We start from the raw sequence: 13,804 nt of genomic DNA on the forward strand, positions 1-13,804 counted from the left end.
GCTGTTTTCTACTGCTACTGCATATCTCCAGGATCACTTCTCCTGGTACATCCCCCAAAGAACATTATGTTCAATGAATGACAACTTACTGGTGATCCCTGGCCCCAAAAGCATCTGGCTGTCCTCAACCAGAACCAGGGCTTTTTTTGGCCCTGGCTATGACCTGGCAGAATGCTCTACCAAGTAAGATCCAGGTCTTGTGGGACTTGTTGTGGGACTTGTTGCAGTTCTGCAGGGTTTGCAAGACAGAGATGTTCTGCCAGGCTTATGGTTGAGGGCACCAATGGTTTCTATTCTATACTGGTTCCCTTTCCTTCCTTTCCCCCCCCTCCCCCTGCCCTTTTGTGTCTGCTATTTCCTATTTAGCTAATTGTAGGCTACTTATTCTCCTCCTCTGGAAAAGGGGCACCAGGTTGTGCTTCATGTGCCATTTTATTAGCTATCAGTGATGTTCTAAGAATTATAGAGTTTATGAATATTGTTGTTACTTGCTTTGAACTCTATTGTACAGAGGAGGGCGGACTATAAATACAATAAATAAATACAGACAGACAGACAAACACACACACATACAACCACCCACCTTGATGGACTTCCCTTGTACAGGCTTGGCAAGTGGATGTGATAGGATTGCCAGCTCCCTATAGAAAAAAAAAAACTTCATAGGGTCTGATATAAATCAGGAATGCAGTGAGAGAAGGAAGGGTTAACATTTCCTGCAGCACCTTTAGCCCAAATAGAAATGGAGGATAGATAAGGGCCAGTTCTGGGAGCCAAATTGTACGTTGGGAGTTTGTCTATACCTTCCAGCCCATAGTTAAGTAGTTTGGCCCTCCAATAAAGCCAGTTGAAATGTTTGACTGCAAATCGAATATGGTAGGGAATTGTGTACTGGAATGCTACCCTGAGCTTTTACTTCTGGTCCATGTAACTTCCCAACTAAGTATTTTAAAAGATTAGCAGTTCAATCCATGCACAGTTACTCCACACTCAAGACTGCTGGAATAAATGGTTTTAGACTGAAGGAGCTCTTCACAGGATTGCACTATGAAGAACTGAGAGGGGGGAGGAAGAATCTTTGATTCATAAACTCCAGCCTCATGCACCAGTGACAGAACTCCTAGACTAAAGCATCCCTGACAGATGTTTTTATTGCCTCTTCAAAACATTATGTCATAAATTAAGCTCCATGTTGGGCTGATGTTGGGCTAGAGGGTGCCTGCAAGAAGAGGTCGTTCTGGCCCTCAAGTGGGATGGCAGGGGTAGGGGACAGATGACTCCATTGCAGACAGGGCAGGGTAGGGTAGGCTGGCGCACACAAGTGGAGGTTCCGGCTGCAGTTCGGGGCTGGGGATCAGTGGAGAGGTGATGTTCGCCTGCAGGGGTTTTCTGGCCTGGTCTCGCTGGCCACCCGAGCGAGGGTGGGAGCTGCGCTTGGGCAGCCTCGGCTCGCCCTCTGACAGGAAGAAATCTGAATTGGAGGTCTTGTAGCCCCAGAAGTCAGTTGTGACTTGGTGGCGCCTTCCACCACCCCCCTTGTCCCCCCGGGCTTGCCTAGCTGGGTCATGCTACAGGTAAGGGCAGGAGACTGTGCAGCACATATCTAAACTTCTGAGTGGCTCCCCACCAGAGCTGCTGGAAGAGGAGTGGAAAGGGATCACCTTGGGGCAGCTGTGGGGAGGGGGGGGGAGGCTGTATGACAGCAAGCTGGCAGCTTTCCTCCTCGGCGGTGGTAGGAGAGAAGGCCACGGAGGTTGGGGCCACTTTGTGCCCCCTGAAAAAATCAGGGCCCCCCAATTCTTCAAATCCTGGCTATGGGGCTGGAGGGAAGGGACTTCAGTGGGGTATAATGCCATAAATTCATCCTCCAAAGCTGCCTCTCCCACTAGTGGGAAAGGGCGGAATGCAAATTAACAAAAATAAATAAATAAATAAAACCAATCCCTGTCATTTGGAGACCACTTGCAATTTGAGGAAATCTCCAGGGCATTTCTGGGCTTTGACAAACCTAGAATGTGGGTGGGATGCATGGCAGAGGGGAACATGTGAGGGATCAGGCAGTCCTTCCATAGCTCTGCTTCTGAGTTGAATTGGAGGATTTTGAGGGATGAAACATGACTTGGAATATTGCCAAGCATTATGAGTTGGGAAATTCATACAGTGAATCATTTCCCCATTCTTAATTTAATGGCATTGCTGGTACAGAGTGCTGTAATTGCTAAGCTAAGGCCCTGATAGTAAAAGGCAACTTCAAATTACTTGTAAAATGCCTATATCCTCAGATATTGAGCAGTTCTGTTCATGTAACTCATTAGCTACATGGATTTGGGGAAGGTGAAGTTTGGATAATACTGCCTCAATGTAATTCTTAATATCTACACAGTGTGTGTGTGTGTATGTGTGTATATATATATATATATATATATATATATATATATATATATATATATTTGGCCACTGTGTGACACAGAGTGTTGGACTGGATGGGCCATTGGCCTGATTGAATATGGCTTCTCTTATGTTCTTATCTACAATTTAGATAGTCTGTCTTTCAAAAACATATTTATTATGCCCATATATTTGCTCCCCCAACCCTGATTATGCCCCATTGGGATACCGCTTGTCACTAACCAACTTTTCCCATATTGCTCAGCTGTGTGGTACAAATAGGAAGGTGATCAGTGGTATACTGACACCATACTGTCACACACCCTTCGTGATTACATCACCGCTAGGTTACACTGGAAATGACTCTGTGGTGTTGTTCTATTCATCTCTGTAGGGGAGTTTGCTAAAACCCAGCCTTCCACCCCCCCCCCCACCCCCGCTTTGAGATCAGTCTGGGAGAGAGAAAGTCATTCAAGTCTTTGGCTGACAGAGCATACAATTTCACTAAGAATGATAATTATTTGTGCGAACTCAAGATAGTGCTCAGGTCTCCTTACCAAGCTGGTATACTGAACAAGATTCAAAGTTCTTCCCATATAAGATAAGACAGGCAACAGACTAGAGTCTGGTATTTGGAGGAGGGGGGAAGGTTCAACCATTCTGTTCTTAAACATAATTCATCCTACCCTCTGTTTACATTCCACATTACTAAGAGGTGCATAAAGAAAACAAACTTTATACCAGGGGTGTTGAACTCATTTGTTATGAGGGCTGGGTCTGACATAAATGAGACCTCTTTGGACTAGGCTATGTTGTCATATTGTCTTAAAATGTAATGCTAGGTAGCAAATGTATAAACTGATAAAGGACACAGACAAACAAAGGTTTTTTTAAACTTAAAATAAAACATGCTTAAAAGATTAGCACAATATTTCTGATAATTGACACCTCTTGCTCTGAGTTATTGCATCAAAATCTGGAGACAGTCTATGCTGTAGCAATCTTGCTAAATTCTTAATGGTGAAATAAAATTATTTAACAACAGCCTCATTTTCCCCAGAATTCCCCCCCTCCTACTGAGCAATGTGAAGGAAAACGTGGTGGGGGAGTTGGAGACCAGTAAGGGCTGCCATCCCGATATAAGTTTCCCACTGGTTGCCAGTCTGAAGCTGGCAACCCTAATTCAACCAAAAGAATTAACCTGCAGCTAAAAAATATAGCAAATCATTCTACAAGATGACAGATCAGTCTTCAGAATCACTAATCAAAGTTATTGCAAACACAGCCTAGAGACCTAAATTCATATTTATGCTGTCAGACATAACTAGGACAAATCCAGTTCATTATTTGTTTTAGAAATGTAAACAAAAAATAGGAGATTTTCACAGTTTACAGCGATCCAGCTTGGCTCTTTTCTAAAACAGATTCTCATATGCTGAACAACAGACTCGCAGATTTTATAGAGGCTCTGAAATATGTTTTCAATTTAAAAAACTGTGAGTTTGACCAAAGAACTCAGTCTCCTCTCCAGCTTCTGTGTAGAATTTAGAAGCACATTTCAAAAGGATGAAAGGGTTTATCCAGTGCAGATGATCAGCTGCAAATGATTTTAACTTCTTTCATAGGGAATGGCAGAAGATGGATGCTTCTTGTTCATGTGGATATTGCAGAGGAATAAAACTGCCTTTGTACTTTTGAAGGTGAAAAGGTAGTCAGCTGCTTCACAGGTAGAATTGAAATATGCTAAACAGTGTTCTATAGGAGACAGATATTCCTGTTTGTACATGTATACAGACTGGAATGATGGGACCCATTGTGTTATAGTGGTTAGCATGTCACATATAGCCTAGAGACCTGAGTTCGTATTTATGAACTTAATGATGACCCTGGGCCAGACACCATCTCTCAGTTTAACTTGCCTCAAAGGATTGCTGTGAGGATAAAAGGTGGGGGAAAGACCATGCATGTCTCTGTGAGTTTCTTGAAAGAAGAGTAGAATAACAAGAAGAAAACCTAGTAAAAAGGAGCTGCTAGGTTCAAGGACTCTGTGTTCTGGAAAGGAGACTTGCCTGTGAAGTATGCAGGCATTATCTCAGGATATAAGTCCAACTTCTTCATTCATAAGAACATAAGAGAAATCATGTTGGATCAGGCCAATGGCCCACACAGTCCAACCCAGGTGCCATCAGGAGGTCTATCAATGGGGCCAGGATACTAGAAGCCCTCCCACTGTGCCCTCCCCCTCAAGCTCCAAGAATACAGAGCATCACTTGCCCCAGACAGAAAGTTCTAGTAATTCACTGTGGCTAATAGCCACTGATGGACCTCTGCTCCATATGTTTATCCAATCCCCTCTTGAAGCTGTCTATGCTTGCAGCTGCCACCACCTCCTGTGGCAGTGAATTCCATGTGCTAATCACACTTTGGGTGAAGAAGTACTTTCTTTTATCTGTTCTAACCCAACTGTTCAGCAATTTCATTGAGTGTCCACAAGTTCTTGTATTGTGAGAAAGGGAGAAAAGTAGTTCTTTCTCTGTCTTCTCTGTCCCATGCATAATCTTGTAAACCTCTATCATGTCACCCCTCAGTTGACATTTCTCCAAGCTAAAGAGCCCCAAGCATTTAAACCTTTCTTCATAGAGAAAGTGTTCCAACCCTTTAATCATTCTAACGGCCCTTTTCTGCACTTTTCCCAATGCTATAATACTTTTTTTGAGGTACGGTGACCAGAACTGTACACAGTATTCTGAATGAGGCTACACCATCGATTTATACAGGGGCATTATGATACTGGCTACTATTTCCATGTCTTCCCCTTCTATTTGCCAAGGTGTGATGGGGCCAGATGCCATGATCTTAGTTTTTTTGATGTTGAGTTTCAAGTCTACTTTTGTGCTCTCCTCTTTCATCCTCAACAAGAGGTTCTTTAGCTCCTCCTCACTTTCTGCCATTAGAGTAGTGTCATCTGCATATCTGAGGTTGTTGATGTTTTTCCCGGCAATCTTAATTCTGGTTTAGAACATAAGAGAAGCCATGTTGAATCAGGCCAGTGGCCCATCCAGTCCAACACTCTGTGTCACACAGTGGCAATATATATAGTGTTATCTGCATATCTGAGGTTGTTGATGTTTTCCCCGGCAATCTTAATTCCAGTTTAGAACATAAGAACACAAGAGAAGCCATGTTGGATCAGGCCAATGGCCCATCCAGTCCAACACTCTGTGTCACACAGTGGCAATATATATATATATATATACACACGCACACACACACACACACACTGTGGCTAATAGCCACTGATGGACCTCTGCTTCATATTTTTATCTAACCCCCTCTTGAAGCTGGCTATGCTTGTAGCCACCACCACCTCTTGTGGCAGTGAATTCCACATGTTAATCACCCTTTGGGTGAAGAAGTACTTCCATCTATCCATTTTAACCTGATTGCTCAGCAATTTCATTGAGTGCCCATGAGTTCTTGTATTGTGAGAAAGGGAGAAAAGTACTTCTTTCTCTACTTTCTCCATCCCATGCATTATCTTGTAAACCTCTATCATGTCACCCTGCAGTCGACGTTTCTCCAGGCTAAAGAGCCCCAAGCGTTTTAACCTTTCTTCATAGGGAAAGTGTTCCAAACCTTTAATTATACTAGTTGCCCTTTTCTGCACTTTTTCCAATGCTATAATATCCTTTTTGAGGTGTGGTGACCAGAATTGTACACAGTATTCCAAATGAGACTGCACCATCGATTTATACAGGGGCATTATGATACTGGCCGATTTGTTTTCAATTCCCTTCCTAATAATTCCCAGCATGGCATTGGCCTTTTTTATTGCAATCACACACTGTCTTGACATTTTCAGTGAGTTATGTACCACGACCCCAAGATCTCTCTCTTGGTCAGTCTCTGCCAGTTCACACCCCATCAACTTGTATTTGTAACTGGGATTCTTGGCCGCAATGTGCATTACTTTGCCACATTGAACCTCATCTGCCATGTTGACGCCCACTCACCCAGCCTCAACAGAACCCTTTGGCGTGCCTCACAATCCTCTCTGGTTCTCACCACCCTGAACAATTTAGTGTCATCTGCAAACTTGGCCACTTCACTGCTTACTCCCAACTCCAAATCATTTATGAACAAGTTAAAGAGCATGGGGCCCATTACTGAGCCCTGCGGCACCCCACTGCTTATCGTCCTCCACTGTGAAAACTGCCCATTTATACTCACTCTCTGCTTCCTATTAATTAGCCAGTTTTTGATCCACAAGAGGACCTGTCCTTTTACTTCATGACGCTTGAGCTTACTAAGGAGCCTTTGATGAGGAACTTTATCAAAAGCTTTCTGGAAGTCAAGGTAAACAACGTCTATTGGGTCTCCTTTGTCCACATGTTTGTTCACCCCCTCAAAGAAATGTAAAAGGTTAGTGAGGCAAGATCTTCCCTTACAGAACCCATGCTGAGAATTCCTCAATAACTCGTGTTCATCAATGTGCCTACTCACATTGCCAAGTCCGCATTTTTTCGTCTTAGACGGGCAAGGCAGTTGGCCCCCTTCCTGGAGCGCGACGATCTAGCAACAGTGATCCATGCCACGGTCACCTCAAGGTTGGACTACTGCAATGCTCTCTACATGGGGCTGCCTTTGTGCCGAACTCAAAAGCTGCAGCTAGTGCAGAATGCCGTGGCCCGGCTGCTGTTAGGACTCCCAAGAAGGGAGCACATCCGGCCAGGGCTCCGGGATCTGCACTGGCTGCCAATAGCTTACCGAGTCCGGTACAAGGTGCTGGTTATTACCTTTAAAGCCCTATATGGCCTAGGACCTGCCTACCTGAAGGACCGTCTCTCCCTACATGTTCCCCAGAGAGTACTGAAATCGGGAACTCAAAATCTCCTAGTTATCCCCGGGCCAAAAGAAGCCCGCTTAAAATCTACAAGGGACCGGGCCTTTTCTGTTACGGCCCCCTCCTGGTGGAACCAGCTGCTGGAAGAGGTGAGGGCCCTGCGGGACCTCGCCCAGTTCCGCAGGGCCTGTAAGACAACCCTCTTCCGGCTGGCCTATGACTAGCTGGTACAAGAAACTGAGTGTAGTTACACTAGATGTCTGCTGTCCCTAATGTTTTAAATGTCTTAAAATTTTAAATGTATTAATTATTTTAACTGTTTTTATGCTTAAATTCTATTTATGTCAAATTCTTATGTTGTGAGCCGCCCTGAGCCACTTGTTGGGAAGGGCGGGCTATAAATCATAAAATAAATAAATAAAAAATAAATTCTGTCCTTGATAATGTTTTCTACCAACTTTCCCGTTATTGAAGTCAGACTGACTGGCCTGTAATTTCCCGGATCTCCTCTGGAACCCTTTTTAAAGATGGGGGTAACATTTGCCATCTTCCAGTCCTCAGGAATGGAGGCAGATTTCAATGAAAGATTACATATTTTTGTTAGGAGATCCACAAGTTCAACTTTCAGTTCTGTCAGAACTCTTGGATGTATGCCATCCGGACCTGGTGACTTATTAGATTTTCATTTGTCTATCAGTTGTAGGACCTCCTTTCTTGTCACCTCAATCTGACTCAGGTCTTTCAACAATGGAATTGCCCGGCTCATTTGGGTGCTTGCAGGGGTGAGGAGTGGACTTATAAGGCTGGCCCCACCTCCTGTGGTGCAGATCGCTAGCCACTCTCAGCCGGGAAATGGTAGCTGCGGCCCTCGGCAGCTTGAAATGGTGGGTGTCGACCTTCGCTGGGGCTCGGAGCGATGTTTTCTAGGTGGCAGCGGCTCCTTTGTAGTGGGCAGTATGGTGCCGAAGAAGGGCCAAGGCATACCCAAGGGCAAGCAGCCAGCCAAGAGGCTCCCTAAGAGGCCTCTTTCTTAGGAACCCCCAGTGGATGAGGGGGAGGATATCCAGACAAGGCGGGCTATTATGGAACCATTGGCAGCTCTCAAGGAGGCCAGGGGAGTAGGCAGCATGTTGCGATGATTCGTTGGCATGAAGGGTTCTGGGAAAAGAAGGTGCTTGCATGTCTTTCTGCCCTACAGGGTGCTGGTGAGGAGGGCAGTGGCGCTGGAGACATAGGCACAATGGAAGGGGATCTGTGAGAGAAGCTGGAGGCAGTTGCGGTGGTGCCAACGGAGGTGGATGGTACGTCGCCTGCAACTCAGCAGGGGATGGTTTGGCCTTGGAGTCCATGGGGCACCAGTATGGGTACAGGCTCAGCAGGGCCAGCAGTGGGGCCTGCTGCTACTTTTTCAGCATACTGTGGGTCAGGGCCCTCCACGAGTCAGCAGGTGCTCCCTAGCGTCCTGCCCACCCAGATGGGCCGTCACTTTCTAGCCCAGTGCACTGGAGGTGCTTGGTCACCATGGCACTCGGCTTCTGTAGCTGGAGGCCAGGGGGAAGTGTGGGGTCAGGCGTGCACCCAACATCAGTTTGGGGGTTGCCGTGGGGTTGGCAACAGGCCACCTCCATGCCCCAGACCTGGTCCACAGCACATTGGGGTGGTTGGGGATTTCCACCTCATCGCCCAGTCCTTTATGGGATGGTGCCTTTTCACACACTGCCATTTGGGGACCCAGCCATGCCACTGGGCAATCACCTTACGGTGCCGACCAGGGATAAGATTTTAAAAGGGGAGTATGTGGATGTGTTCAGTCTCTTGTACAGGGAATTGGAGAAAAAGCCCAAGGAGGAACTGGACAAGAAGGACAAAGAGAAGCTGAAGAGAAGGAAGGTAGACAGGACATGGGCTAACTGGCTGCCGGGATTCTTCATCTATGCTAGGGTCATCGCTAGGGCTCAGCCTTGGCGGGCCGCCCCCCTTTTCCAGTATTGTGACATTATATATTGGGCTAATACCAATTTTACTGGAGGGGTGTGGCTTTGGTATGATGAGGAATTTTGGATGTGAGCGGCAGTTAACCCAGGCCTACCATGGGATCAGATTAGCTCTGGCTTCAGTTTATGGTGCCAGCTAAGCCCAACATGGGGGACAGATCTGACAGCAGCCATCTAGTCCACAAGACAGCGCACCCTTCTGGCACCCACATGCCTGCAGAGCAGTCGGTTCAGCCACAACTGCTTTGTTGGGAGTTTACCTCCCAGGGTGTGTGTGCCAGAAAAACTTGCAAGTACAAGCACGAGTGCCCGTTGTGCGGAGGGTCTCATGCATTCACTGCTTGCAACAGGGCCAAGCCAAAAGGGGCCGACAAGCGGCTGAGAAGGAGCAGCGCATCAGGCCCAGAGGATGCCAGTGGGCTCGCAGCTGGGCCTGAGTGAGCGGGCCATCATTGAATGGCAAGGATGCAGGGGCATGCTGTGGCCGGGGCTCCTTCCCCTTCTTTTTGAGGGTAGGAGGGATCCTCCACCTCATATTTTAGTGATACACCTGGGGGAGAATGACTTGGGCCTGATGAAAGGGAAGGCCCTTTCATTGCAGGCCCAGGCGGATCTTACCTTGATTGGTGAAAAGAGGCTGGGTGTGCACATCCTGTGGTCGGCCATGCTGCCACACCGGGTATGGTGGGCAGTTTGGGACCCAGCAGGGCCTTGCAATTAGCCCTTGAGAGGGGCCTAGGAACCTATGTTCTGCACCCGTCTACTCTGGCCAGTCTCAGGGAATTGTATAGACAGGATGGGGTGCATCTCTTGGCAAAGGGCAACGAGGTATTTCTGACTGACATACGGCAAGGGCTGTTGCAGGCCCTGGAAGGGGGTATTGGCATAGTGGCCTAAGCTGAAGCTTGGCCCTGATTATGGCTGTTTACTGTTGGGCACCTGTTTTATTGGGGATTGGTGAGCATCCATGGCACCTCACTGTTGTGGTGTATGGTCTTCCTGGAGTGACCGTTAAGCTCTATGACCCAGGGCCAAATCCAGGGGGCCTTAGGATCCCATCACATGGAGAGTCATCCACATCCCAGGCTGTAAGGTTTGGGGGAGGGTGGAACTCAGGTGACCAGGGATTGAGTGGCCTTGGGATCTGAGTGTCATTGTATTCAAAGCCAAGCAGTTTCTATGCACATGCTGGGAAAGTGAAAGTAACAGAACTGCCAGGTAGATCATCTAAGTGACAGAAGGTGGCTGGTTGCCAGATTGCATCAGCCTGGACAATGTCAGCATGACTCAGCAGGAAGCTGATTGGTTACCTGGGTGGATGGTGTGTATAAATGTACAAAGACACTTTACTGTGTGTGGGATATGTATGGTGGAGTTGCAGCGGAGCATTCTGTCGGTTTGTAGAGTGGAGGTGTAAATAAATTGTATATAGTGGTTTTATCACTGCTGTGTGCAAGCCTTCATTCTTTGCATCACTAAAGACCACCCTCACTAAGCACAGGCGCATCCACACTGAGCCGGTATGACGGCTCACACCTGGGGCTTCAGTGCTTGCCCAGTTCCAGGTCAAGGAGGTGGTCTGGTAACGACCCCTGACTTGACTTGACCCATGGTTTGTCCTTGCCATTATGTTAAGCTGAATAAAGTGACCCTTTAGTCCAAACCTGTGTCTGTCTCATTCTTCCGACTGGGGGGGCAATAATATGGTTTTTTTACTCATTTTTTTTACTCATAATACTCTGAATCTCAGTCAAAGAAAGAGGATTTTGTAACAAGAGAGAAAAGATGCCATGATCTTCACTAAGACAATTTGAGTAAATATTTAATTCATGAATGAAATATTTCCCCCCTTTTCCTTACTTACAACTCAGACTGAGTGTGTGACTGGCCCAAGGTCACATAGTATGCTTCATGGCTCTGTAGGGATTTGAACTCTCATCTCCCCAATTTTAGACCAACTACAATGGCTTGTAGTCCATCCCCCATAAGGATGGACTACAAGCCATTAGAAACATCATCCCTGACAACAGCCACAACAAATATTGCCACTGAACTCTGCATGTTTGTTTTCACCCACAACTACCGGTACTTCAGGTTTGATGAGAACTTAAACCTTCAAATCAATGTCTCAGTCACAGGCACCCACATAGTTCCACAGTGTGCCAACATTCTCAATAGAACAACATTTCCTGAACTCCATTGACACCTCTCCTTTACTTGAGATACACTGATGACATTTTAGTTTTTCAAACCCTTGGCAAAGAACCCCTCAAGAGATTTCACCAGGCTTCCAACAGCTTCCAACCCACCATTAATCTAACTATGAATTACTATACACAAGAAATAAACTTCTGCTCCAACCCCTCAGACCAAGATACTCACATGAAGGACATTTTTGCAACTACAGTATACTCCAGATATGTTTGGAAGATGACTGGAAAGGTCAGAATGATACCCAGGGACAGCTTGCTACAAAGCCCAAAGAAAATGATGACAGAACACCACTGGTAGTTACATACTCAAGCCAGTTCAATCTATTATTAACAATCTATAATCCATGCTGGATAGTGACACTTCCCTCACACATGCACTGGGGTGGGGGGAACACAACCTTTTCTTGCTTTCAGGCTGCCTGCTAACCTAAAACAATTTATCACCCTCAATGAGAAACTACTTAATAGTAGCATGGACTCTGGTACCAAGGCCTGCAACAAACCAAGATGCCAACTTTGCTCTCATATAGATCCTCACATCTCCCCTTCTAATACACCAACCTGCTGGAAAAAATGTGGTTCAGTAGCCAATTTTATGCACTGTTGGTGGCATTGTCCACAAATTCATTCTTTTTGGACTCAGATATTTCATCAAATCTATGTAATTACTTGATGTAAAATTCCTGTTCACCCAGAGATTGCATTACTCTTTAATTGGGCCCATCCTTCTGGGGACAAAACTAAAACTAAATTAATTTCTTACCCGCTATCAATCACACTAATTCTCATCATGACCTCTCTTCTCCAACAATAATCTACTGGCAATACAAACTATGGGAATTTTATTAATATAGTAAGTTTTCTTATTTCTAACTTGGCCGCTCATTAGCATAACCTGAGAAGAGCCTTGATTTCATCTTCTGCTAAGCAAGGCATTGTTAGCTCCTAACATGGCTGCCAAGGAAAAGTTATCCAGGATGGGCTAAATTTGGGCTTCCCTAAGGATGTGAACCTCCTGGCCCTAGACAAGTGGATTCCCTTATCAGTCTACTTCTATCACATTTATCAATTCTGTTTTGATCAAACAGAAATTCAAAGAGAGAAGGGGAAGGAAGGCAGGATCTGCAAAATTTCACTCTGTAGATGCTCAGAGGCAGGAAATATCTTTCCAGATCTTCTTGTCCTCCTGCTAGAGCACCATCCTATGGTATGTAACATAAAACAAACAAAGGGGCTGGCTGGTTGCAAAAGAAATCCTTCTTTTTACAAGAGAATAAGGGGAATCAACAGCTAAATCTGAAAAAAGGGTGTGCATTTCAAACTGCCCTTCCAAAGCAGAAAAAGATCTTGCCACTGTGATGCATGCCCTGGAAACATCTAGATTAGATTACTGCAATGCTCTCTACATTAGATTACCCTTAAAGACTGTCCAGAATTTACAGATGGTACAGAATGCAGTGGTCAGAATGTTTACTGGAATGGTGGCAGGGAGCTTATCACTTCAGTCTTGTTCCACTAACACTGATTTCCAGTTTGCTTCCAGACTCAATTCAAGATGCTGATATTGACCTTTAAAGCTTTATATGGCTTGCAACCAACATACTTTAAGAATCACCTTCTCCAGTACAAAACTACTTGCTTATTCAGGTCATCCTTGGAGACCCTGCTTGATTGCCCCCCTTCCCCCCATCTGAGGCAAAACAGATAATGACCTGAGAAAGGACCTTCCTCTGTATTGGCAGTTTGGCACCACAATTTTAGAACTCCCTTCCTTGGGAGATTTATCTGTCTTCTTCAATTAACATCTTTTTTTTTTCATCTAGCATTCTCCCAATAATGGTTTTTGGCCCTCCTTCCAGTGTTGTTTGTTTTTGCATCTTTAATTGCATTTTATATGTTTTAATTTTTAAAATGTTTTTATTTTTGCCACCTTCCAGACCCTGACTGAGTGGAAAGGTACATAATTTAAAATAAATAAACAATCTTAACTTTCCAGCACTTTTATAACAACACCGCATATCACAGGCAAAAAGACAACACCAGTGTCATAAAATATCTGGAAATCAAAAAAATGATCTATGTAAAAATGGTATGTTTGTGCGAGTACGTCAGAGAGAGAGAGATCAGGCATCTATAAGGACATTCATCCACACCCTCAAGAAAGAATGTATTTCTAAAAGGGGATCTAATTATCTGACCTTTTTATTTTGCAGATGAATCTGGAGAATTTTAATCACTCAGACAGCATGAATGATTCAAGTCAAATCTTTTTACAGTCAGTTCGTCTCTGCAAATATGCAGTTTTACTTAGCTCATGCCGCTTAATAAGACATCTTCAGAAAAGCAATGATTACATATACTCTCAG

This window comes from Heteronotia binoei, chromosome 6 (genome assembly GCF_032191835.1).
Source record: "Heteronotia binoei isolate CCM8104 ecotype False Entrance Well chromosome 6, APGP_CSIRO_Hbin_v1, whole genome shotgun sequence".
Lineage (NCBI taxonomy): Eukaryota > Metazoa > Chordata > Lepidosauria > Squamata > Gekkonidae > Heteronotia > Heteronotia binoei.